Raw genomic sequence first — 26,233 nt, 5'->3', positions numbered from 1 at the left:
CCTGATGATAAAAGAGTTAGGGCTGCAACTAGTGAGTTTAGTGATTTTGCTTCTGTTTGGTGGAGAGAACATTGTCGTAAACATCCTAATAATATTCCTGCCACTTGGGAAGCTTTGAAATTAGTAATGCGTCACCATTTTGTTCCTGGATATTATGAACGTGACTTGCTAAATAAACTACAACGCTTGAACCAAGGATCTAAATCTGTTGAAGATTATTATCAAGAATTGCAAATGGGCATGTTACGTTGTGGTTTAGTTGAGACTAAGGAAGCCTCTATGGCTAGGTTCTTGGGTGGATTGAATCGAGAAATTTATGACATACTTGCTTATAAGGATTATCATTCAATGACCCGTTTATTCCATCTTGCTATACATGCTGAACATGAAGTGCAGGGTCGTTCGAGAATGCGTCCTAATTTTTCTTCAGGTCGTACTTCCACATGGGCGACGCGCACCCCTGCTGCCCCGTCCACTCGCACCTCTACAACAGCACCCGCAACCTCTTGACCGGGGCCTTCTTCATCAACTTCAGCATCACACACTTCGGCACCACTGAAAAGTACTGCACAAATTCCAACAAAAAGTTCATCGTCATCGTCCACTTCCTCCAAAAGAACAAAGGATATCCAGTGCCACACTTGTAAGGGATTTGGCCATGTCGTGAAGGAGTGTCCTAATAAGCGTGTATTGATCATTCGTGAAGACGGCGAGTACGACTCTGCTAGTGATTTTGATGAAGACACATATTCCTTGCTTGCTGCACATGAAGATGATGACACAAGACCAGAGCAAGAGGAAGAACATGTGACCGCCAACGACGCCGATAAGTACATGAGTCTTATATCACATCGTGTACTTAGTGCTCAGATTGTCAAAGCAAAGAAGGATCAACATCACAACCTATTCCACATCAAAGGAGTCATCAAGGAGCGTTCCGTTTGCATAATCATTGATGGAGGGAGTTGTAACAATTTAGCAAGCATTGACATGGTGGAGAAGCTCTCCCTACCTTCCCGACAACATCCATAACCTTACTACATTCAATTGTTTAATGATGGTGGAAAAGTAAAGGTAACACGCATGGTGAGAGTTCCTTTTTCTTTAGGTTCATACCATGATACTATTGATTGTGATATTGTGCCTATGCAAGCTTGTTCTATGTTACTAGGAAGGCCATGGCAGTATGATAAACAATGTTTACATGATGGTAGAACTAATCAGTACACTCTCACACATAAAGGAAAGAAAATCATTCTACACCCTATGTCTCCTGAGCAAATATTAAAAGATGATCTTGCTAGGGCTAGTAGAAACACAAATGTTGAGCGTACTAAATCTGAAAATCAGAAAGTTGTTGATGAGTTAGAACAATTTAATAAGATGCACAAATCTGATCCTAGCACATCTAAAGAAATTAAATTGAAAGGTGCTTCTTTCTTAGCTACACGTGCTGAAATTTTTGAGTTAGATGCTCAAACTGATGAATGTTATGCTCTTATATGCAAAGAAGTTTTGTTTTCATTTGAGCATATGCCTCCTTCTTTGCCTCCTGTTGTCACTAACCTTTTGCAGGAGTATCATGATGTTTTCCCAAAGGAAGTACCACCGGGGCTGCCACCTATGAGAGGAATTGAACATCAAATTGACTTGATACCTGGCGCCTCATTACCCAACCGTGCGCCGTACCGGACTAATCCCGAGGAGACTAAGGAGATTCAACAACAAGTTCAAGAACTACTCGACAAAGGTTATATTCGTGAATCACTTAGTCCATGTGTTGTACCAATTTTACTTGTTCCTAAAAAAGACGGTACTTCGCGTATGTGTGCTGATTGTAGAGCCATCAATAATATTACAATTCGATATCGTCATCCTATTCCTAGATTAGATGACATGCTTGATGAACTCAGTGGCTCAGTTGTGTTTTCTAAAGTTGACTTGCGTAGTGGCTACCATCAAATTCGTATGAAACTAGGTGATGAATGGAAAACTGCTTTCAAAACTAAATTTGGTTTATATGAGTGGTTAGTTATGCCTTTTGGATTGACTAATGCACCTAGTACTTTCATGAGACTAATGAATGAAGTTTTGCGACCTTTCATTGGACAATTTGTGGTAGTATACTGTTGGGGAACGTAGCAGAAATTCAAAATTTTCCTACGTGTCACCAAGATCTATCTATGGAGAGACTAGCAACGAGGGGAAGGAGAGTGCATCTACATACCCTTGTAGATCGTTAAGCGGAAGCGTTCAAGTGAACGGGGTTGATGGAGTCGTACTCGTCGTGATTCAGATCACCGATGATCCTAGTGCCGAACGGACGGCACCAACGCGTTCAACACACGTACAGCTCGATGATGTCTCCCACGCCTTGATCCAGCAAGGAGAGAGGGAGAGGTTGAGGAAGACTCCATCCAGCAGCAGCACAACGACGTGGTGGTGATGGAGGAGCGTGGCAATCCTGCAGGGCTTCGCCAAGCACCTACGGGAGAGGAGGAGGTGTCACGGGAGGGAGGGAGGCGCCAAGGGCTCAGGTATGGATGCCCTCCCTCCCCTCCACTATATATAGGGGCAGGGGAGAGGGGGAGGCGCAGCCTTGCCCCTTCCTCCAAGGAAGGGGTGCGGCTAAGAGGGGGGGGAGGAGTCCATCCTCCCCAAGGCACCTCGGAGGTGCCTTCCCCCTTTAGGATTCTCCCCTTTTTCCTATATCTTGGCGCATGGGCCTCTAGGGGCTGGTGCCCTTGGCCCATGTAGGCCAAGGCGCACCCCCTACAGCCCATGTGGCCCCCCGGGGCAGGTGGCCCCACCCGGTGGGCCCCCGGGACCCTTCCGGTGGTCCCGGTACAATACCGATGACCCCGAAACTTGACCCGATGGCCGAAACAGGACTTCCTATATATAAATCTTTACCTCCGGACCATTCCGGAACTCCTCGTGACGTCCGGGATCTCATCCGGGACTCCGAACAACATTCGGTAACCACATACAAACTTCCTTTATAACCCTAGCGTCATCGAACCTTAAGTGTGTAGACCCTACGGGTTCGGGAGACATGTAGTCATGACCGAGATGTTCTCCGGTCAATAACCAACAGCGGGATCTGGATACCCATGTTGGCTCCCACATGTTCCACGATGATCTCATCGGATGAACCACGATGTCAAGGACTCAATTAATCCCGTATACAATTCCCTTTGTCTAGCGGTATGGTACTTGCCCGAGATTCGATCGTCGGTATATCGATACCTTGTTCAATCTCGTTACCGGCAAGTCTCTTTACTCGTTCCGTAACACATCATCCCGTGATCAACCCCTTGGTCACATTGTGCACATTATGATGATGTCCTACCGAGTGGGCCCAGAGATACCTCTCCGTTTACACGGAGTGACAAAATCCCAATCTCGATTCGTGCCAACCCAACAGACACTTTCAGAGATACCCGTAGTGTACCTTTATAGCCACCCAGTTACGTTGTGACGTTTGGCACACCCAAAGCACTCCTACGGTATCCGGGAGTTGCACAATCTCATGGTCTAAGGAAATGATACTTGACATTAGAAAAGCTTTAGCATACGAACTACATGATCTTGTGCTAGGCTTAGGATTGGGTCTTGTCCATCACATCATTCTCCTAATGATGTGATCCCGTTATCAACGACATCCAATGTCCATGGTCAGGAAACCGTAACCATCTATTGATTAACAAGCTAGTCAACTAGAGGCTTACTAGGGACATGGTGTTGTCTATGTATCCACACATGTATCTGAGTTTCCTATCAATACAATTCTAGCATGGATAATAAACGATTATCATGAACAAGGAAATATAATAATAATCAATTTATTATTGCCTCTAGGGCATATTTCCAACAGTCTCCCACTTGCACTAGAGTCAATAATCTAGTTCACATCACCATGTGATTAGCACTGACAGGTCACATCACCATGTGACCAACATCCAAAGAGTTTTGGGTTTGATCATGTTGCTTGTGAGAGAGGTTTTAGTCAACGGGTCTGAACCTTTCAGATCCGTGTGTGCTTTACAAATCTCTATGTCATCTCCTAGATGTAGCTACCACGTTCTATTTGGAGCCATTCCAAATAACTGTTCCACTTGGAGCTATTCTAAATTGTTGCTCCATTATACGTATCCGGTATCTCTACTCAGAGCTATCCAGATAGGTGTTAAGCTTGCATCGACGTAACCTTTACGACGTACTCTTTTACCACCTCCATAATCGAGAAAATTCCTTAGTCCACTAGTTACTAAGGATAACTTTGACCGCTGTCTGTGATCCATTCTTGGATCACTCTTGTACCCCTTGACTAACTCATGGCAAGGCACACTTCAGGTGCGGTACACAGCATAGCATACTGTAGAGCCTATGTCTTAAGCATAGGAGACGACCTTCGTCCTTTCTCTCTATTCTGCCATGGTCGAGCTTTAAGTCTTAACTTCGTACCTTACAACTCAGGCAAGAACTTCTTCTTTGACTGATCCATCTTGAACACCTTCAAGATCATGTCAAGGTATATGCTCATTTTGAAAGTATTATTAAGCATTTTGATCTATCCTTATAGATCTCGATGCTCAATGTTCAAGTAGCTTAATCCAGGTTTTCTATTGAAAAACACCTTTCAAATAACCCTATATGCTTTCCAGAAATTCTATGTCATTTCTGATCATTAATATGTCAACAACATATACTCATCAAAAATTCTATAGTGCTCCCACTCACTTCTTTGGAAATACAAGTTTCTCATAAACTTTGTATACACCCAAAATCTTTGATCATCATCAAAGCATACATTCCAACTCCAAGATGCTCACTCCAGTCCTCAGAAGGATTGCTGGAGCTTTGCATACTTATTAGCATATTTTAGGATAGACAAAACCTTCCGGTTGTATCACATACAACCTTTCCTCAAGAATCATCGAGGAAACAATGTTTTGACATCCTATCTGCAAGATTTCATAAATAATGCAGTAATTGCTAATATAATTCCAACAGACTCTTAGCATCGCTACGAGTGAGAAAACCTCACCGTAATCAACTCCTTGAACTTGTCGGAAAATATCTTAACGACAAGTCGAGCTTTCTTAATGGTAATTCTTACCATCATTGTCTGTCTTCCTTTCAAAATCCATATGTACCTAATAGCCTTACGACCATCAAGTAGTTCTTCCAAAGTCTACACTTTGTTTTCATATATGGATCCTCTCTCGGATTACATGGCCTCGAGCCATTTATCGGAATCCGGGCCCACCATCGCTTCTCCATAGCACGTAGGTTCATTGTTGTCTAGCAACATGACTTCCAAGACAGGATTACGTAACACTCTGAAGTAGTACGCATCCTTGTCATCCCACGAGGTTTGGTAGTGACTTGATCCGAAGTTTCATGATCACTATCATAAGCTTCCACTTCAGTTGGTGTACGTGCCACAGGAACAACTTCCTGTGCCCTGCTACACACTTGTTGAAGTAACGGTTCAATAACCTCATCAAGTCTCTACCATCCTCCCACTCAACTTTTCGAGAGAAACCTTTCCTCGAAAAAGGACCCGATTCAAGAAACAATCCCTATTGCTTTCGGATCTGAATTAGGAGGTATACTCAACTGTTTTGGGTGTCCTATGAAGATGCATTTTATCTGCTTTGGGTTCGAGCTTATCAACCTGAAACTTTTTCACATAAGCGTCGCAGCCCCAAACTTTTAAGAAATGACAGCTTAGGTTTCTCTAAACCATAATTCATACGGTGTCATCTCATCGGAATTACGTGGTGCCCTATTTAAAGTGAATGTGGTTGTCTTTAATGCCTAACCCATAAACTATCGTGGCAGTTCGATAAGAGACATCATGGTATGCATCATATCCAATAGGGTGCAACTATGATGTTCGGACACACCATCACACTATGGTGTTCCAGGCGGTATTAATTGTGAAACAATTTCCACAATGTCTTAATTGTGTGCCAAAACTCGTAACTCAGATACTTATCTCTATGATCATATCATAGACATTTTATCCTCTTGTCACAATGATCTTCTACTTCACTCTGAAATTACTTGAACCATTCAATAATTCAGACTTGTGTTTCATCAAGTAAATATTCTCAACATCTACTCGAATCATCTGTGAAGTAAGAACATAACGATATTCACTGCATGCCTCAGCACTCATTGGACTGCACACATCAAAATGTGTTGCTTCCAACAAGTTGCTATCTTGTTCCATCTTACTGAAAACGAGGCTTTTCAGTCATCTTGCCCATGTGGTATGATTTGCATGTCCCAAGTGATTCAAAATCAAGTGAGTCAAAACGGTCCATTTGCATGGAGTTTCTTCATGCATATACACCAATAGACATGGTTCGCATGTCTCAAACTTTTCAAAAAACGAGTGAGCCCAAAGATCCATCAATATGGAGCTTCTTCATGCGTTTTATACCGATATGACTTACGTGGCAGTGCCACAAGTAGGTGGTACTATCATTACTATCTTTTGGCATGAACATGTGTATCACTACGATCGAGATTTAATAAACCATTCATTTTAGGTGTAAGACCATTGAAGGTATTATTCAAGTAAACAGAGCAAACATTATTCTCCTTAAATGAATAACCGTATTGCGATAGACGTAATCCAATCATGTCTATGCTCAACGCAAACACCAAATAACAATTATTTAGGTTTAACACCAATCTCTTTGGTAGAGGGAGCGTGCGATGCTTGATCATATCAAGCTTGGAAAAACTTCCAACACATATCGTCAGCTCACCTTTAGCTAGTCTCCGTTTATTCCGTAGCCTTTTGTTTCGAGTTACTAACACTTAGCAACCGAACCGGTATCTAATACCCTGGTGCTACTAGGAGTACTAGCAAAGTACACATTAACACAATGTATATCCAATATACTTCTATCGACCTTGCCAGCCTTCTTATCTACCAAGTATCTAGGGTAATTCTACTCTAGTGGTTGTTCCCCTTATTACAGAAGCACTTAGTCTCGGGTTTGGGTTTTACCTTGGGTTTCTTCACTAGAGCAGCAGCTGATTTGCCGTTTCATGAAGTATCCCTTCTTGCCCTTGCCCTTCTTGAAACTAGTGGTTTCACCAACCATCAACAATTGATGCTCCTTCTTGATTTCTACTTTCGCGGTGTCAAACATCGCGAATACCTCAAGGATCATCATATCTATCCCTGATATTGTTATAGTTCATCACGAAGCTCTAGCAGCTTGGTGGCAATGACTTTGGAGAAACATCACTATCAAGTGATTGTTGTACTCAGACAATCTGAGCACAAGCTCAACGATTGAGCTTTTCTCCCTTAGTTTGCAGGCTAAGAAAAAAATCGTCGGAGGTCTCATACCTCTTGACGTGGGCACGAGCCTGAAATCCCAATTTCATCCCTCGAAACATCTCATATGTTCCGCGACGTTTCGAAAAACGTCTTTGGTGCCTCAACTCTAAACCGTTTAACTGAACTATCATGTAGTTATCAAAACGTGTATGTCCGATGTTCGCAACATCCACAAACGACGTTTGGGGTTCAGCACACTGAGCGGTGCATTAAGGACATAAGCCTTCTATGAAGCAATGAGGACAATCCTCAGTTTACGGACCTAGTCCGCATAATTGCCACTATCAACTTTCAACTAAACTTTCTCTAGGAACATATCTAAACAGTAGAACTATAGCGTGAGCTATGACATAATTTGCAAAAACCTTTTGACTATGTTCAGGATAATTAAGTTCATCTTATGAACTCCCACTTAGATAGACATCCCTCTAGTCATCTAAGTGATTACATGATCCGAGTCAAACTAGGCCGTGTCCGATCATCACGTGAGACGGACTAGTCATCATCGGTGAACATCTTCATGTTGATCGTATCTTCTATACGACTCATGTTCGACCTTTCGGTCTCCGTGTTTCGAGGCCATGTCTGTACATGCTAGGCTCGTCAAGTTAACCCTAAGTGTTTCGCGTGTGTAAATCTGACTTACACCCGTTGTATGTGAACGTTAGAATCTAACACCCGATCATCACGTGGTGCTTCGAAACACGAATTGTCGCAACGGTGCACAGTTAGGGGAGAACACTTCTTGAAATTGTTGTAAGGGACCATCTTATTTACTACCGTCGTTCTAAGCAAATAAGATGTATAAACATGATAAACATCACATGCAATCAAATAGTGACATGATATGGCCATCATCACTTTGCTCCTTTTGATCTCCATCTTCGGGGCTCCATGATCATCATCGTCACCGGCATGACACCATGATCTCCATCATCATGATCTCCATCATCGTGTCTTCATGAAGTTGCCTCGCCAACTATTACTTCTACTACTATGGCTAACGGTTAGCAATAAAGTAAAGTAATTACATGACGTTTAAGTTGACACGCAGGTCACAAATAAATAAAGACAACTCCTATGGCTCCTGCCGGTTGTCATACTCATCGACATGCAAGTCGTGATTCCTATTACAAGAACATGATCAATCTCATACATCACATATATCATTCATCACATCCTTTTTGGCCATATCACATCACATAGCATACCCTGCAAAAACAAGTTAGACGTTCTCTAATTGTTGTTTGCATGTTTTACGTGGCTGCTATGGGTTTCTAGCAAGAACGTTTCTTACCTACGCATGAACCACAACGTGATATGCCAATTGCTATTTACCCTTCATAAGGACCCTTTTCATCGAATCCGATCCGACTAAAGTGGGAGAGACAGACACCCGCCAACCACCTTATGCAACTAGTGCATGTTTGTCGGTGGAACCGGTCTCACGTAAGCGTACGTGTAAGGTTGGTCCGGGCCGCTTCATCCCACGATGCCGCCGAATCAAGATAAGACTAGTAACGGCAAGCATATTGAACAATATCGACGCCCACAACTACTTTGTGTTCTACTCGTGCAAAGAATCTACGCAATAGACCTAGCTCATGATGCCACTGTTGGGGAACGTAGCAGAAATTCAAAATTTTCCTACGTGTCACCAAGATCTATCTATGGAGAGACTAGCAACGAGGGGAAGGAGAGTGCATCTACATACCCTTGTAGATCGCTAAGCGGAAGCATTCAAGTGAACGGGGTTGATGGAGTCGTACTCGTCGTGATTCAGATCACCGATGATCCTAGTGCCGAACGGACGGCACCTCCGCGTTCAACACACGTACAGCTCGACGATGTCTCCCACGCCTTGATCCAGCAAGGAGAGAGGGAGAGGTTGAGGAAGACTCCATCCAGCAGCAGCACAACGGCATGGTGGTGATGGAGGAGCGTGGCAATCCTGCAGGGCTTCGCCAAGCACCTACGGGAGAGGAGGAGGTGTCACGGGAGGGAGGGAGGCGCCAAGGGCTCAGGTATGGATGCCCTCCCTCCCCTCCACTATATATAGGGGCAGGGGAGAGGGGGAGGCGCAGCCTTGCCCCTTCCTCCAAGGAAGGGGTGCGGCTAAGAGGGGGGGAGGAGTCCATCCTCCCCAAGGCACCTCGGAGGTGCCTTCCCCTTTAGGACTCTCCCCTTTTTCCTATATCTTGGCGCATGGGCCTCTAGGGGCTGGTGCCCTTGGCCCATGTAGGCCAAGGCGCACCCCCTACAGCCCATGTGGCCCCCCGGGACAGGTGACCCCACCCGGTGGGCCCCCGGGACCCTTCCGGTGGTCCCGGTACAATACCGATGACCCCGAAACTTGACCCGATGGCCGAAACAGGACTTCCTATATATAAATCTTTACCTCCGGACCATTCCGGAACTCCTCGTGACGTCCGGGATCTCATCCGGGACTCCGAATAACATTCGGTAACCACATACAAACTTCCTTTATAACCCTAGCGTCATCGAACCTTAAGTGTGTAGACCCTACGGGTTCGGGAGACATGTAGTCATGACCGAGATGTTCTCCGGTCAATAACTAACAGTGGGATCTGGATACTTATGTTGGCTCCCACATGTTCCACGATGATCTCATCGGATGAACCACGATGTCAAGGACTCAATTAATCCCGTATACAATTCCCTTTGTCTAGCGGTATGGTACTTGCCCGAGATTCGATCGTCGGTATACCGATACCTTGTTCAATCTCGTTACCGGCAAGTCTCTTTACTCGGTCCGTAACACATCATCCCGTGATCAACCCCTTGGTCACATTGTGCACATTATGATGATGTCCTACCGAGTGGGCCCAGAGATACCTCTCCGTTTACACGGAGTGACAAAATCCCAATCTCGATTCGTGCCAACCCAACAGACACTTTCAGAGATACCCGTAGTGTACCTTTATAGCCACCCAGTTACGTTGTGACATTTGGCACACCCAAAGCACTCCTACGGTATCTGGGAGTTGCACAATCTCATGGTCTAAGGAAATGATACTTGACATTAGAAAAGCTTTAGCATACGAACTACATGATCTTGTGCTAGGCTTAGGATTGGGTCTTGTCCATCACATCATTCTCCTAATGATGTGATCCCATTATCAACGACATCCAATGTCCATGGTCAGGAAACCGTAACCATCTATTGATTAACGAGCTAGTCAACTAGAGGCTTACTAGGGACATGGTGTTGTCTATGTATCCACACATGTATCTGAGTTTCCTATCAATACAATTCTAGCATGGATAATAAAAGATTATCATGAACAAGGAAATATAATAATAATCAATTTATTATTGCCTCTAGGGCATATTTCCAACATATACTTCGATGATATTCTGATTTATAGTAAGTCACTAGAGGAACACTTAGACCATTTGCATGCTGTTTTTTCTGCTCTGCGTGATGCACGTTTATTTGGTAATATCGAGAAGTGCACTTTTTGCACGGATTGCGTCGCTTTTCTTGGCTATGTTGTGACAGCGCAGGGAATTGAAGTTGATAAAGCCAAGGTTGAAGCGATCCAGAGTTGGCCGACCCCTAACTCGGTCACATAGGTACGTAGTTTTCTCGGACTTGCTGGATTCTACCGGCGGTTTGTGAAGGATTTTAGCACCATCGCAGCACCGCTCAATGAACTCACAAAGAAAAATGTGCCATTTGTTTGGAGTGACGCACAAGAAGAAGCCTTCACTATTCTTAAAGATAAGCTTACACACGCCCCTTTGCTGCAATTACCTGATTTCAATAAGATGTTTGAATTAGAATGTGATGCTATCGGCATTGGTTTAGGTGGTGTTCTATTGCAAGAAGGCAAACCAGTAGCATACTTTAGTGAAAAACTCAGTGGGCCTAGTCTGAATTATTCAACATATGATAAAGAACTTTATGCACTAGTTCGGACTTTGGAGACATGGCAACATTATTTATGGCCTAAGGAGTTTGTTATACATTCTGATCATGAATCACTCAAGCATATTAGAAGTCAAAGCAAACTGAACCGTAGACATGCAAAATGGGTTGAATTTATTGAATCTTTTCCTTATGTTATTAAGCACAAGAAAGGGAAGGAGAATGTTATTGCCGATGCATTGTCTAGACGCTATACCATGTTATCACAACTTGACTTCAAAAATTTTGGACTTGAAACTATAAAAGAGCAATACGCTAATGATGTCGATTTTAAAGATATATTGCTCAATTGCAGAGAGGGTAGAACTTGGAACAAGTTCATCGTTAATGACGGATTTGTTTTTTGTGCTAATAAGCTATGCATCCCAGATAGCTCTGTTCGTCTTCTATTGTTACAGGAGGCGCATGGCGGAGGACTTATGGGACATTTCGGCATCAAGAAGACAGAAGACATCCTTGCTGGTCATTTCTTCTGGCCAAAAATGAGAAGGGATGTGGAGAGATATGTTGCACGTTGCACGACATGCCACAAAGATAAGTCACGATTGAACCCACATGGTTTATATATGCCTCTTCCTGTTCCTAGCACTCCTTGGGAAGATATATCTATGGACTTTGTATTAGGACTTCCTAGAACACGACGAGGCAGGGATAGTATATTTGTTGTTGTCGATCGATTCTCTAAGATGGCACATTTTATACCTTGTCATAAAAGTGACGATGCTACTCACATTTCTGATTTGTTCTTTAAAGAAGTAGTTCGTTTACATGGGGTGCCAAATACAATTGTTTCAGACCGTGACACAAAATTTCTTAGCCACTTTTGGAGGGTGTTGTGGACACAATTGGGGACTAAGCTTTTATTTAGTACTATATGTCATCCTCAAACAGATGGTCAAACTGAAGTGGTTAATCGAACATTGTCTACTATGCTTAGGGCTGTTTTGAAAAAGAACTTAAAAATGTGGGAAGAATGTTTACCTCATGTAGAGTTTGCTTATAATCATTCAGTTCATTCTACCATAAAGTGATGCCCTTTTGAGATTGTTTATGGATTTAAACCTCGTGCGCCTATTGATTTATTACCTATTCCATCTTCGGAGAAGGTAAACCTTGATGCTAAAGAATGTGCTGGGATAGTATTGAAAATGCATGAGATGACTAAGAAAAATATTGAACGCATGAATGCCAAGTATAAACTTGCTGGTAGTCAGGGTAGGAGAAGTATTGTGTTTGAACCAGGTGATTTAGTATGGTTACATTTGCGAAAAGACCGCTTCCCTGATTTAAGAAAGTCAAAGTTAATGCCTCGTGCAGATGGACCTTTTAAAGTGCTTGAAAAAATTAACGAGAATGCATATAAGCTTGATTTGCCTGCAGAATTTCGGGTTAGTCCCATCTTTAACGTTGCAGATTTAAAGCCTTATTTGGGTGAGGACGATGAGATACCATCGAGGACGACTTCGATTCAAGAAGGGGGGAATGATGAGGACATCTCTTCTGCCGTTAAACCCGTCGTGACTCCTTCATCAATTCCGTCGGGACCTATGACTAGAGCCCGTATGAGACAGATAAATGGCCAGGTACTATAGCTCATTTATACATATGATTTAGCTGACGAGAATATGATATTACGCTCATATTCCGATTTACTTGTACTCAGAAACGAAGGTGTCAAAGATCTGACAAGAGAAAGTAATATAAAGCCAGGAGATGGAAAATGTTGCACGTTGACTACACCAGCAGGAGCACTATTGCATGCAAGAACCAATCGAACCATCTATGCTCCATGCTACGTACGTGCAAAAGGAGAGAAGGAGGAAGCCACGTACACACAAGCCCACCTCATCAAATAAGGAAGGAAACCATACAATATTCTATCTACATGTGGGCCGGCCTGATGATGATAATTTTTCCTTAAAATCGTAGCGGTGTTGGACACGTCAACGCGCAGCTCCTAGGCAGCGGCCGTACGGACTTAATAAATACGGACTTAATAAATAGTTAGCGTTCATCTAGGTTTAGACTCGGGTTTTATTGTATTGTCTAGCTTTCGCTACAATTCGCATCTACGAGACGTGTAGGACTATCGCCTTGTCAGATCCACAGTGGAACCCCGAATTTTGATTTAGTTCATGTGCTTAATTTTTCATCCGCAATTTCAGTTGCAATTCACCTTTGTTCTTGCCTGTTCTTCGGTTGCTTGCAGGAACTCGAACCTCGTTGTTCAGGTTGATCGTGCCTACGGCAAGGTCAATAACCATCGAAGATTGGTTTAGCGATTTTCGAGGTGTATCGTCGGGTACGGTATAGCCGGATCGTCAAGGTCAAAATCCACCAAATCGATAGTTATCCCCACTCTCATCGAAAGATAGGGCCGCCGTCACATCACCTTCTCTGAAGACAATATCTGCCAAAACTGGGAGGAGTGTGGACAAACCCAAAATCTGTGAAGAATCGTTTCCTCCCTTCTCCAGGCTGCACAAAAATCACCTGGCTTGATCCGGCATCGATGAAGCTCATGACCCACTGCCAGGCCATTCCGGATCATTCTCCAAACATGAATTTTAGCCTTCCCCGGCGCATTCGTGCTCCACAAGCCAAGATACCCTTTATGTTCCTGAACCGAAGAAGATGAGGCCGGCCGTCCAGTCCTCGCGCGCCTCAGAGAAACCGCCAAATGATATGCCGACCTCACACTGAACACCCCATTCTTGGTACCGTTCCACGCCAAGTAGTCATCCACGCCAACACCCCCCACAGCTATTTGCTTGATGTCATCAGCATCCAAAGGAGTGAACATGGCCTCAACCTTGTGCATATCCCAGCCCGAACCCTCCTCATCCAGCAAGTCAGCCACCTTGGTTATGCCCGGCAAATATATCTGACCCAGTGGTCGTAAGGAGCCCTGCCGCGGGATCCAATTATCATGATGGATGCACATATATGTCGAGACTCATGATTGATGGATGGATATAGAGATACGAGGGCGTGCACAGTATTTATAGGGAGAGGTTCCAGCAGAGGTGGAGAACGTTTCTTCTATGTGTAACATACCCATGGATTGATTTTCACGTTTGCAGCAGTAATGTTTTTGGGTCGGTTAATTATCTGGGTATCATTGCAGAGATGGATTTTCGAGTTTGGCCATTTTTAGAGACCCCAATTTGTCTTTTTTTAAATGATATGAAAATTGGAGCAGACCTCAAGCATCAAATTGTCTATCTCACAAAAAATTGTTTCTTTTTTGAATTTTTCTAGTATTTGTTTTGATTTTTTTTGTCAGCGCGGGTGCAGAGATGGATTTTCGAGTTTACAGCCTTGTTCTTTTCTCTAATGCAAAATGCATTTGCAACTAGCAGTGAATTGCCAAAACGATGCTGTGGATGGACTCCCCCCTATTTTAGGTTTATAAGAAACTTGATCTTGGAAAACTTATACTTAATGATATATCTTTGCAAATGGCTCACTAATCCACTGTTGCCCTTGTGGGAATTTGTGGAGATCTTCTTGTTGTTGTTGTTGTTGTTGTTGCAAATGTTGATATTGACAAGCTTTGTAGTATATCTGCTATTTTGGGAAGGCCATTTCTTAACACTGCAATGGTTGTTATTGACTGTACTGAAGATAATGTTACTTTGAGGTAAAAATACATAATAAATTCGAGTCATTGATTTGATTAAGTAGTGGTCTGATTAATTCTTACCTTCTTATCTCCCATGTGAAAAGAGAGGGTAAGAGGGAGCCTATTAAGAGCATGGTTAATAGTAGAGCCGGCTACCAGCTCTATAATGTTGCCATGTCACTCTTAGCCTTCCTAAAAGAAATCCCATACAGTAAAGCTAGCTGTAGGCATTGGCTGTAGCATTTATTATTTACATGCATGAGAAAGAGGAAGACACAGCTGATTGGAGAGGAGGAAGGAGCGGCAGCCTTTAACCCATGCATGCAGTTCTTTCTCTTGAGTACTGCGCTGTAGCCGGGCGATGAGTGAATCGCCCGCTCCCTTCTCTCTCCTGTCTTCTCTTTCCTCAGCTGGATTTTTTCTAACGTGGAATGTCTTGTAGCCGGCTGACTAGACGCTATTGTACTTGCTATAAAATTACTCTACTTTTAATGCTGACAAGCAACATACATTCTACTACTTCCCAAGGAAAGTTGTGAATCCTAATAAGTATTGTCCACGTCCAAAAAGGGTGATGACTATTACCATTGGAAGCTTTGATTGTCCTATGCCTCCTATCAAGAAGAAATATCAAACTATTATGATAGGATCCATTCATTCCCAGGTGGATGTCACATAAAAGAATTATTGTTTATTTGATGGTCTTATGATTTTTGTTATTATGCAAAGGTTATTGATAAGGACTAATCACCCTCATGAATAAATCATTTACATAATGGCAAAACCATTGACATCACTTTTCTTCTTCCTTTTAATTTTACTTCCCTTCCTTACTAGTCAATTAAATTATTCAGAATAATTTTTTCAGCAAAGTGGAAATGTCATTTTCAATGTTTTGAAGAAAATCGCCATTTTTTTGCAAAAATAAAAGAAAATTAGTTTGGGCATTTACGACCATAAAGGGACCCAAAAAGTGAAGAAGGGTCACCTGCCCCTATGGGCTGCCTAGGCACCTGGTGGGCTTGGGCGCCTAGGGGCCCACATAGGGTACCACATGTGGTGCTGGTGACCAGGAGCACCGATTGAAATAACCGAACCCAATGCAGAACAATGGCTCTTTGCTATGATTGAATTAATGCCACATTTTTTCACCCTCGTCGTAACTCTCTAGGTCATATGGTGGGCAAGGAGGAAAGCCATTCATGAACATGTTTTTCAAAGTCCTTTATCTATGAACCTGTTCGTGAAAAGTTTCATTCAGGAACTTGGGAATGTCAAAGCGAAGCCAGCTAATACAAGAAGTGCACATGTCATAATGCCACAAAGGAGGACCCTTATGGAAGCTCCGCCGGCAGGATATGCAAAGATACATGTGGATGCAGGTTTGGCCCGAGAGGGAGAAGGAGGGACCACAACGGAGGTGTGCAAGGACTTGGGCAACCTCTTTCTAGAGTCATTAGCACTCGTGGTTCATGGCGTTCGTGATGCGGCAACGTCGGAAGCAATCACGTGTAGGGAGGCCCTCTCCCTAGTCGAAGACCTCCTCCTTTGTGACTTCGTCATTACAACTGACTGCAAGCAGGTTTTGAAAGATATTGAAAAGGGTTGCAACGGAAGCCTGATGACCCACAAGTATACGGGATCAATTGTAGCTCTTTCCGATAAGTAAGAGTGTCGAACCCAACGAGGAGCAGAAGGAAATGACAAGTAGTTTTCAATAAGGTGATGTCTGCCAGTGCTGAAACTGTAAGTAGCGAGTAGTTTGATAGCAAGATAATTTGTAACGAGCGAGTAACGATAATAGTAACAAGTATGCAGCAAGGTAGCCCAATCCTTTTGAGGCAAAGGACATGCCAAAATGGTCTCTTATAATAAGCAAAGCATTCTTGAGGGTACACGGGAATTTCATCTAGTCACTTTCATCATGTTGGTTTGATTTGTGTTCGCTACTTTGATAATTTGATATGTGGGTGGACCGGTGCTTAGGTGATGTTCTTACTTGAACAAACCTCCTACTTATGATTAACCCTCCCGCAAGCATCCGCAACTACGAGAAAAGTAATAAGAATAAATTCTAACCATAGCATTAAACTCTAGGATCCAATCGGTCCCTTACGGAATAGCGCATAAATTGAGATTTAAGTTTCCGTCACTCTCGCAACCCATCATCTATTTGCTAATCCACAATGCATTACCTTAGGCCCAAATTGAAGGAAATATGCCCTAGAGGCAATAATAAAGTTATTATTTATTTCCTTATATCATGATAAATGTTTATTATTCATGCTAGAATTGTATTAACCGGAAACATGATACATATGTGAATACATAGACAAACAGAGTGTCATTAGTATGCCTGTACTTGACTAGCTCGTTGATCAAAGATGGTTATGTTTCCTAGCCATAGACATGAGTTGTCATTTGATTAATGGGATCACATCATTAGGAGAATGATGTGATTGACTTGACCCATTCCGTTAGCTTAGCACTTGATCATTTAGTATGCTGCTATTGCTTTCTTCATGACTTATACATGTTCCTATAACTATGAGATTATGCAACTCCCGTTTATCGGAGGAACACTTTGTGTGCTACCAAACGTCACAACGTGACTGGGTGATTATAAAAGTGCTCTACAGGCGACGGTGTCCTGGACTAGGGGGTACTCACCACGTCATCTCCCGATCTGTTAGATTGGGCCGAGGACCCCATGGCCGTATACTCATGGGCCAGTTCGGACAGCTGCCGCATACAAGGAAGATTCCACAAGACTTGGCGATCAAGACAAGGACTCCTCCCCACCGGCGTATTTTGCTAGGACTCTTGTTATCCTAGGCCTCTGGTGCATTATATAAACCAAGGCCAGGCTAATCGATAGATCATATACATACAATCATACCATAGGCTAGCTTTTAGGATTCAGCCTCTCTGATCTCGTGGTAGATCTACTCTTGTACTACCCATATCATCAATATTAATCAAGCATGACGTAGGGTTTTACCTCCATCAAGAGGGCCTGAACCTGGGTAAAACATCGTGTCCCCTGCCTCCTGTTACCATCCGGCCTAGACGCACAGTTCGGGACCCCCTACCCGAGATCCGCCGATTTTGACACCGACATTGGTGCTTTCATTGAGAGTTCCGCTGTGTGATCGGCAAAAGGATCGATGGCTCGCCTGCAGATCAACTGCGACTTCAGCATCTTCGTCACCAGCTCAACGGGTCACCTTGGTTCGACCAAGAACTGCACCCCGTGTTCGGATCACCATGTTCGGACGAGGTCCTTCATCAAACATCAACTCCGATCTCTATCAAGATCACGGAGGAATCATCCATGGAGCTCGGGGGTTCAACGTCAACATTGCCATCAAGCGACCGTGCTGTTTTTCTGGACGGCGAACTCGTATCTGCCGCCACCACCTCCTCGAGTATCGCTTTGACGATCGCTTTGGTGGAATTGTGCGGAATTGAGTCTAAAACAACCCTGGAAAATTTCGTTGAGTTCCGATGGAGGAATCTCTGGCAATCCACGATATATCGGAGCCCTGTCAAATCTGGACAGGAATCTGGATGAGTTTAGGGCATGGTGTCCAGCTTCTAGATCGGACGTCCTTTGGAAGATCCAACCGTTGATCGGCTGCGGAAATCCTATATCTACCACCTCTCAAAATTTCAGCTCGATCCGACCGTCCAAACTTCGGAAACCTTCCAATTAGTGCATCACTTTTCGGATCTGTTTTCTGCGCGAAAACGAATCCGACCCGAGTTCGTCTTTTTATGAATAGGATTTCGGACATCCCTTTTGAAGGAAGTTTTGTATGGGGTATTGTATTTTTTTCCCGAACACATCCCACTAACTTCAAGATCTTTTGAACATGATCTTCAACATCATGCTGGTGTCAAACCAGTCCAACAATATTACTCCATGACCGCCGACCTGTGCTAGACACGTCGTTACTTTGTTGAGCCGAGCTCAACTTCTTTGGATCATCATCTCGGCAAGCTGAACAAGAGTCCGGCATCGCGAAGGATAAATCATCACCAACATCGCCGCCCCATGGATTACACGGAGCGGGCATACCGACATCGCCGCACGGTCGCTTCATCAAGCCGGCATCGACCACGTCACGACCTGCATCGACATGGACGCACTATTGCTTCTTCAAGCTGGTGTCCATCATGCCGACCTACTTCGACTCATCGACTGACATCGAGGCTTCGACATCTCGGATGGACCGGGGGCTTCGTCATCTCTTCATCAACCCACTCCGGACACTTCGGCGTCACTAGCCGACCAGCTCCGTCACGTTAGCTGGGCCGAGAGCTTTGCCTCGGCGAGCCAACCTTTGCCAGCATTGCCATGCCGTCGTTTTATCACCCATCAGGCAATGGGTGTGCGGAGCGAGTCCCAATTTTGGGAATCACCTTCCTTCGAATTGCTACAACAAATAAACCATGTGCTATTAATCCTAGTATTTTTTGCTTGTTTGGGTTCATTTTTCCCAAGGAATTATTACTCTGGTTTGTCCATCATATGTACACAGGTCTATCAAATGGTGGACGCATTAACGACAGTCGCATGGTGGTTCAGTCAGTTTCCGTACATTGTTCGGCGAATGCCGCATCCGGAGCTCGGACCGAGCTGCGAATTCAGGCTTTGCCACGCCTTTACCGCATCACGCCGACGCCCTGCATCGACATTGACTTTGGCACCAGACCATATTTATTTTATTACTCACTTTGCATAAATTATTTATTATGCAATGATTTTTTTAATTACCATTATTACTATTATCTCCGGTTTGCACTATTTTTTGTGCACAGGAAAATGATCCGGGGACTTTGGCGTCACTCTGTCGGTCTGCATTGACCGTGCTATGTCACCACTTCGGCGTGTCGAGCTCTCCGCTCCGCCACCTCGGGACCGGCTTGGGGATGGAACCTTGCCCCGCATCAAGCTCGGACCACGTCATCAATACCGAACACATTAACCAGCTAAGTCGCTTTCATGCTCAAAAGCTTTAATTTCTAACTTGTGTTCGGTTCGACCAAGCATTATACTATTTTGGAAAAAAGTTTCTTGTAAAAAATTTCCTTGTCCAAACTTTGTTTGTGACGCATAAATTCAAATACCCAATTGATCTTGTTCGGACGTCAAGTTTTTACTGACGTATTTTGGTTTTCCAAGCTTATGGCACTTTTAAACTATTTGTGTGTTTTCAGCACAAGTCTCGCAGTGCAACGCCGGACACCTTTAGAGATTCGGCAAAACATTCTCGGATATTGCTATATATGCATCGGTTTTGAATTATGTCTTTGGTCAATAGTTGAGTTGCCCGGCTCCTGCGCTTGCCTCCTACGTTCCACTTTGTTCGGCTAGGTGTGCAAAGAGAGAACCACTGTGATTGTGCTTCCAGCTCACATGGTTAAGCACATCAGTGGAGAAAGCCGAAAACTGACTGTCACAATAAGCGTAAACTGGTCAGCGATCTGATGACTGTGTTAAATGATGGGCCATTCATCACAATGGCCGAAGTGTTTACGGCTTGACCTCGACTGTCGCCGAACACTACCGGGGGCTATTAACTGGCCTCCCAAACTAAATCCTTGATATTTTGCTCTTACATTAGAGCTGAGGTTTCATGATCGTGCTTAGCATGACAGCCCAAAGAAAGGAACCGATAGTGGAACTATTTTCTTTGGAAGACATTTCTTATGTTAAACAGTAATATAACATATCTCTCTGTGTACCTTTGTTTATAAAACCATGTGGCCAGATTGCCTTGTTTGTCGTAAATCTTTGCCGTCATAAAGGCTTTATAAAGTAGGACAAACACTCCTCGGCTACTGGCCGAGGAGGTGGAAGCCGATGGTTGGTCAACAAAGTTTTGTACAATGCGGATCCGAGCATTAATAACGTAAAGTACTTGGATACATAGAGTCATTACACATAATTTGTGATTTTACTTTGGATATCGATCCTTAATTCGGCCACCCGTGCTCGCATTAAGGCTCGGGGGCTACTGGGCTTCAGGCTTATCATTTACTAATATTAAAGGGGCGTATCGATCCCCTGATCTGGTGTTGCCACCCGAGCAGTGTCTCGGGGGCTACTGCATTGCCTATTCAATGCAGAAAATTTTAAGTGCAATACAGTTGCCGAGGATATTTTGATCCTCGGGTTGGTCGGCTGCACCCAACCTGAGTCTCGAGGACTGAGCATGCCGCTTTTAGTGTCCCAAAGTATTCTGCCGAGCTAGGATTTGATCCTCAGGCCAATTTTGCAAATCAACCTGAGTCTCAGCGGCTACTAGGATCAGCGGTCTTATGTCATCCTTCATGTGCATCTCTGGTTTTAGACCTATACCCACCTTGAGGGCTACTGGCTATATATCTCGGTAGAGAATAAATTGCACCAATCAAAAATATTGACAAAAATCGGCCCACATTCGGGGTGGTGCACCACCTCGGAAGTAATCTGGCATAAAGCTCGGGCGCTAGTGGCTGGCTCCATAGAGGGCATTCCCGGCATTAAGCTCGGCTAAACTCCTTCAAACTTCTTTGAACCAAGGTGATTTATGACACCTCGGATACAGTCCAGCGTTGGAGCTCGGATATAGTCCGGCGTTGGAGCTCGGATACATAGTCCGGCGTCGGAGCTCGGATATAGTCTGGCGTTGGAGCTCGGATACATAGTCCAGCGTTGGAGCTCGGATACATTCCGACATTAGAGCTGGGAAGCGGTCCGACATTGGTGCTCGGCTGCAAAAGATACCTCGAATGCAGTCTGGCGTTGGAGCTCGGATGCAAGAGGATGCTGCCGCCCGGGAACAACTTCAAACCCGAGGTGTGGCATAAAAATAACAAGGCATTGATAAAGGCCGGAAACTTAAAGGGGCTCCTGGGATACCCGACGTGTAAACTCGTCGAATGCATTTCGGCGATCCTCAAGATTGAAGATGAGAAGATTTGTTGAACCAGTTTTCAAGACCGACGACCGAAGATGAAGAACGGTTCGGAAGAATCGAGGAGCGTCCCTAACTTGAAGACCGGTTCAGGGGGCTGCTAGCGGTGTCCTGGACTAGGGGGTACTCACCACGTCATCTCTCAATCTGTTAGATTGGGCCGAGGACCCCCATGGCCGTATACTCATGGGCCAGTTCGGACAGCTGCCGCATACAAGGAAGATTCCACAAGACTTGGTGATCAAGGCAAGGATTCCTCCCCACCGGCGTATTCGGCTAGGACTCTTGTTATCCTAGGCCTCTTGTGCATTATATAAACCGAGGCCAGGCTAGTCGATAGATCATATACATACAATCATACCATAGGCTAGCTTCTAGGGTTTAGCCTCTCTGATCTCGTGGTAGATCTACTCTTGTACTACCCATATCATCAATATTAATCAAGCAGGACGTAGGGTTTTACCTCCATCAAGAGGGCCTGAACCTGGGTAATACATTGTGTCCCCTGCCTCCTATTACCATCCGGCCTAGACGCACAATTCGGGACCCCCTACCCGAGATCCGCCGGTTTTGACACCGACAACAGGTGTCTCCAAAGGTACTTGTTGGGTTGGCGTATTTTGAGATTAGGATTTGTCACTCCGATTGTCGGAGAGGTATCTCTGGGCCCACTCGGTAATGCAAATCACTATAAGCCTTGCAAGCATTGTAACTAATGAGTTAGTTGCGGGATGATGCATTACAGAACAAGTAAAGAGACTTGCCGGTAATGAGATTGAACTAGGTATTGAGATACCGACGATCGAATCTCGGGCAAGTAACATAACGATCACAAAGGGAACAACGTATGTTGTTATGCGGTTTGACCGATAAAGATCTTCGTAGAATATGTGGGAGCCAATATGACCATCCAGGTTCCGCTATTGGTTATTGACCGGAGACGTGTCTCGGTCATATCTACATAGTTCTCGAACCTGTAGGGTCCGCACGCTTAAAGTTTTAGTGACGATTGCATTATGAGTTTTTGTGTTTTGATGTACCGAAGGTAGTTTGGAGTCTCGGATATGATCATGGACATGACGAGGAGTCTCAAAATGGTCGAGACATAAAGATCAATATATTGGACGACTATGTTCGGACACCAGAATGGTTTCGGGGAGTTTTGGACATATACCGGAGTACCGGGGGGTTACCGGAACCCCCCGAGGAGTTTAATGTGCCAAGATGGGCCTTAGTGGAGAAGAGGAGGGGCAGCTAGGGCAGGCCGCGCGCCCCCTCCCCCTCTAGTCCGAATTGGACAAGGAGGGGGGGTGCCCCCTTTCCTTCCTCTCTCTCCTTCCCTTCCTTTCCTCCCTCCTACTCCAACTAGGAAAAGAGGGAGTCCTACTCCCGGTGGGAGTAGGACTCCTCCTTGGCCGGCCACCTCCTCCCTCCTGGTCCTTTATATACGGGGGCAGGGGGCACCTCTAGACACAACAATTGATCTCTTGACCTCTTAGCCGTGTGCAGTGCCCCCCTCCACCATATTCCACCTCGATGATATCATAGCGGTGCTTAGGCGAAGCCCTACGTCAGTAGCAACATCATCACCGTCACCACTCTGTCATGCTGACGGAACTCTCCTGTGAAGCTTTGCTGGATCGGAGTTCGTGGGACGTCATCGAGCTGAACGTGTGCTGAACTCGGAGGTGCCGTACGTTCAGTACTTGGATCGGTGGGATCGTGAAGACGTACGACTACATCATCCGCGTTGTGCTAACGCTTCCACTTTCGGTCTACGAGGGTATGTAGACAACACTCTCCCCTCTCATTGCTATGCATCACCATGAACCTATGTGTGTGTAGGAATTTTCTTGAAATTACTACGTTCCCCAATGGTGGCATCCGAGCCTGGTTTTATGCGTAGATGTTATATGCACAAGTAGAACACAAGTGAGTTGTGGGCGATACAAGTCATACTGCTTACCAGCATGTCACACTTTGATTCGGCGGTATTGTTGGATGAAGCGGCCCGGACCGACATTACGCGTATGCTTACGCGAGACTGGTTCTACCGACATGCTTTGCACACAGGTGGCTGGTGTTGGGGAACGTAGTAATTTCAAAAAAATTCCTACGCACACGCAAGATCATGGTGATGCATAGCAACGAGAGGGGAGAGTGTTGTCTACGTACCCTCGTAGACCGGTCGCGGAAGCGTTATATCAACGCGGTTGATGTAGTCGTATGTCTTCATGTCCAACCGATCCAAGTACAGAAAGCACGGCACCTCCGAGTTCTGCACACGTTCGGCTCGGTGACGTCCTCGCCTTCTCGATCCAGAAAGAGGGGCGAAGTAGTAGATGAGTTCCGGCAGCACGACGGTGTGGTGACGGTGCTGGTGAAGAACAATCTCCGCAGGGCATCGCCTAAGCACTACGAAAACTGTGATGGAGGATAAACTAGAGGGGACGGGGTTGCCGGCACACAGCTTGGTGTTTCTTGATGTGTCTTTGGTGCTAGCCCAACCCCTCTATTTATATGTTGAGCCCTGGGGTCAAAACTTGGAGTAAAAGCCTCCTCAAAGTCGGTTTCACCTGAAAGGCAAGAGTCCTTCTCGGACTCCAGGGCTAGACGCCAGGGTTCCCGGCGTCTACCCCCTAGACGCCAGGGTTCCTGGCATCTAGCCTCTGGTCTCCGCAAAGCTTCCTTTTGCACTTTCCAAAATCCTCGTGGGCTTTCCCCTTTGGCCCAGATAAAGTGTTCTCATGCCCAAACATTTCGGGAAACATCAGGAACCCCTTCTGGTGAATTCCGGAACCCTTCCGGAGATCAAACACTACTATCCACATATCAATCTTTACTTCTGGACCATTCCGGAGTTCCTCGTCATATCTGTGATCTCATCCAAAACTCCGAACAACATTCGGTCACCAACATACATAACTCATAGTACTATATCGTCAATGAACGTTAAGCGTGCGGACCCTATGGGTTCGAGAACTATGTATACATGACCGAGACACCTCTCTTGTCAATAACCAATAGAGGGACCTGGATGCCCATATTGGCTCCTACATATTCTTCGAAGATCTTTATCGGTCAGACCGCATAACAACATACGTTGTTCCCTTTGTCATCAGTATGTTACTTGCCCGAGATTCGATCGTCGGTATCTCAATACCTAGTTCAATCTCGTTACCAGCAAGTCTCTTTACTCGTTCCATAATACATCATCCCGCAAGTAACTCATTAGTTGCAATGCTTGCAAGGCTTATAGTGATGTGCATTACCGATTGGGCCCAGAGAAACCTCTCCGACAATCGGAGTGACAAATCCTAATCTCGAAATACGCCAACCCAACAAGTACCTTTGGAGACACCTATAGATCACCTTTATAATCACCCAGTTACCTTGTGACATTTGGTGGCACACAAAGTGTTCCTCCGGTAAACGGGAGTTGCATAATCTCATAGTCATAGGAACATGTATAAGTCATGAAGAAAGCAATAGCAACAAACTAAGCGATCAAGTGCTATGCTAACGGAATGGGTCAAGTCAATCACATCATTCTCCTAATGATGTGATCCCATTAATCAAATGACAACTCATGTCTATGGTTAGGAAACATAACCATCTTTGATCAACGAGCTAGTCAAGTAGAGGCATACTAGTGACACTTTGTTTGTCTATGTATTCACACATGTATTATGTTTCCGGTTAATACAATTCTAGCATGAATAATAAACATTTATCATGATATAAGGAAATAAATAATAACTTTATTATTGCCTCTAGGGCATATTTCCTTCAGCTGGCGGGTGTCAGTTTCTCCAACTTTAGTTGAACCGAGTGTGGTTACGCCCGGTCCTTGAAGGTTAAAACAACACTAACTTGACGAACTATCGTTGTGGTTTTGATGCGTAGGTAAGAACAGTTCTTGCTCAGCCCGTAGCAGCCACGTAAAACTTGCAACAACAAAGTAGAGGACGTCTAACTTGTTTTGTAGGGCATGTTGTGATGTGATATGGTCAAGACGTGATGAGATATAAGTTGTTGTATGAGATGATCATGTTTTGTTGAAGTTATCGGCAACTAGCAGAAGCCTTATGGTTGTCTCTTTATGACATAAGATGCAAGTGCCAAATAATTGCTTTACTTTATCACGTGATCACTTAGATGATTAGAGGGATGTCTATCTAAGTGGGAGTTCTTAAGTAATTTGATTAATTGAACTTTAATTTATCATGAACTTAGTCCTGGTAGTATTAGCATATCTATGTTGTAGATCAATAGCTCGCGTTTAACTCCCCTGTTTTATTTTTGATATGTTCCTAGAG

The sequence above is a fragment of the Triticum aestivum genome, chromosome 7A (assembly GCF_018294505.1).
Source record: "Triticum aestivum cultivar Chinese Spring chromosome 7A, IWGSC CS RefSeq v2.1, whole genome shotgun sequence".
In the NCBI taxonomy this organism is placed as follows: Eukaryota; Viridiplantae; Streptophyta; class Magnoliopsida; order Poales; family Poaceae; genus Triticum; species Triticum aestivum.
Note: the sequence above shows the minus strand (reverse complement) of the source record.